This window comes from Oratosquilla oratoria, chromosome 33 (assembly GCF_046742065.1).
Source record: "Oratosquilla oratoria isolate Oo_2021 chromosome 33, ASM4674206v1, whole genome shotgun sequence".
Lineage (NCBI taxonomy): Eukaryota > Metazoa > Arthropoda > Malacostraca > Stomatopoda > Squillidae > Oratosquilla > Oratosquilla oratoria.
In genome coordinates, this window is record NC_134809.1 from 45,281,983 (window position 1) to 45,284,482 (window position 2,500).

General features: G+C 42.2%; 1 protein-coding gene across 11 annotated transcripts in view; it reads right to left on the reverse strand.

Moving 5' to 3' along the window:
• LOC143017884 (potassium channel subfamily K member 1-like) overlaps positions 1–2,500 on the reverse strand; it is an 87,073-nt gene that overhangs the window by 54,885 nt on the left and 29,688 nt on the right. The gene's annotated exons all lie outside the window — the stretch shown is intronic.

The following is a 2,500-nucleotide window of genomic DNA, read 5'->3' on the forward strand; positions in this document are numbered from 1 at the left end:
GAACCTAACTAAAACGTAAGTTGAGGAGCGTCTGTATGTACATATATATATATACATATATATATACATATATATATACATATAAATATACATATATATATATATATATATATATATATGGTAGCAGCTACAAGGTTGTACAGAGTGAGAAATGAGGAGGTAAGGAGGAGAGCAGGAGAGAAGAAAAAAAAGAGATGGCAGATTGGGCTGATGAAAGATTATTGGGATGGTTTGGACACATGGAAAGAATGACTGATGAAAGATTAGTATAAGAGGTGTGGAGGGCAGAAGTGGGTGTGGTGAATTTAAAGGGACGACTTAGGATGAGATGAATGGATGGAGTAAAGGGGGCATTGAGAATGAAGGGGATGTCTGTTGAACAAAGAAGGGAGTAGGTAGGGGATAGGGATGAGTGGAGAGTGACTATGTATAGATGATACTGTAATGCAAGGAAGGGAGGGGTGGGGGATGGGGGTAGGGGGTGCTTATGTGTGAATATTTTGATGCAGACTAAAGGTATTTTCCCCCATCTTCTCTTTTTCTGCGTGAGGGGATGGAGAGGGGGTTGCCGATTAAGTGAAGTGGCCAGTGCAGTGGGAAAGATACAGTGATAACCTGTCATCCATGAAAAACTAAGATGAGAGGGAGGAAAGGGTGGTGGATGGGAGTGAAATGGGTGGGAGTAGGTTTGTGCCTTTGACTTGGCTACCTCCCATATATGGGGGAAAAGGCTCTTGGTATATAGATTTTTTAAGCATAATGAAAGGTCATTCAAAATTTCAAGATGGCATCCCTCTAGTCTCCAAAAATATTTTTGTCTTATGAGAAACATGAGAACATTACTCAATTATGAATAACATTTAAGTGTTTTCACTGACAATGAGCATTCAAGACTAAATGTATATGTGAGGCAGCAGCTGCCTACAACTGGGATGATCAAATTGAATTAAATGTTACAAGTGTCAAGTAGAAACATATAAACTATTGAATAAATAAATAAATATATAAATTGATAAACAAATAAATATATAAACAAATGGATAAATGCTCATACACAGAATACAATATATACTTATAAATGAATAAATACATAAATCAATCAAATGAATATATAAATAAATCAATAATTAAATGCAATAAATATAATGAGTAAATATAATACACAAAGGAATAAATAAATAATGGAATATTAATCAATAAATATAGTTAACTGCATTGAGGTCTGTGGCTTCCTGTTGCTGGAATGGTGATTCAGCTACTGTACTGGACAGTACTACTCCATCTACCACTACCTCCCCAACCACCACCACTCCCACCACCATCAATACCACAATCTCTACCACCACTACCTGCTGTATCACTACTACTATCAGCTCTACCAGTATTACCATCATTACTACCACCACCATCATTAATGTCGCGACCTCCACCACCACCACCAGCCCCACTAGCCCTCCACCCCACCCTTCACCACCACCACCAGCTCCTCCTCCTCCTCCCCAAACAGAGATGGATGGTGGAGAGAAGCGTCAGGTCAGGTGACGTTAGGTCACGTGACGCTCATTACGAAGTCTTGCCAGGCAAGGACGCTTGATCCTTGCGTGACTACAACGTGTGAGAGGAGTCGCCGGTTGTCAGCTTTCTTTATGTGAGTGAAGGTGACAAAGATCTTGGTCCCAGTCCGGTGACCGAGTGTCATCCTCTTGAAGCTGCACCGTCGAGACAGGCGTGGCGTGGTCTTGACCATACTATCTACCCAAGGTTATTTTCAAAGACAGTGGCTATCGTTACGTGACCGTAAGGCACATCCCGTTGCCTATTTTCACGTGATCGTAGGGTACATCTTGCCTATTTTCACATGACCGTATGGTACACCCCATTGCCTATTTTCACATGACCATAAGGTACATCCCGTTCACTATCTTCACATGATCGTATGGTACATCGCGCTGCCTATTTTGACGTCACCGTTCGGTACCTCTCGTTGCCTATTTTCACGTGACCGTAAAGTACATCCCATTGCCTATTTTCACGTGAGATAGGTACATCCTGTCTCTTTTGGCGCCATTAATGGTCGCACATGTGTACTATCAAGTTTGTCGATCCACCCCCCATTCTCCCACTCCCTCCTTTTCTCCTTAACCCTTAAATATCTCCTGTATACCTTCACCTCCTCTTCGGTGCGATACGATTGCTCCCCAAGAATGGAACTGTTGGTTATTTTTGACAAAAAATGACCCAATCTTCCTTCCACCAGTAGTATGCTGGTGGCGTAATCGGAGTTCGAGTGCCACACTCCTCTCCGATTTCCAACAGTAATTGAATTTTATCTGTCTCTTAACAGTCCCTTAAGCACATATCAAGATAAAAATGACTGTTTCAGCCGCAGCTACTCCGCGCCTCGTGGCGTAGCGGGCTCCTCACTCTTTCTTCCCCCCACCAATAACCACCAACCACAATAACAGAGCACACCCTTCCCTCCAACCAACACTAACTCAAC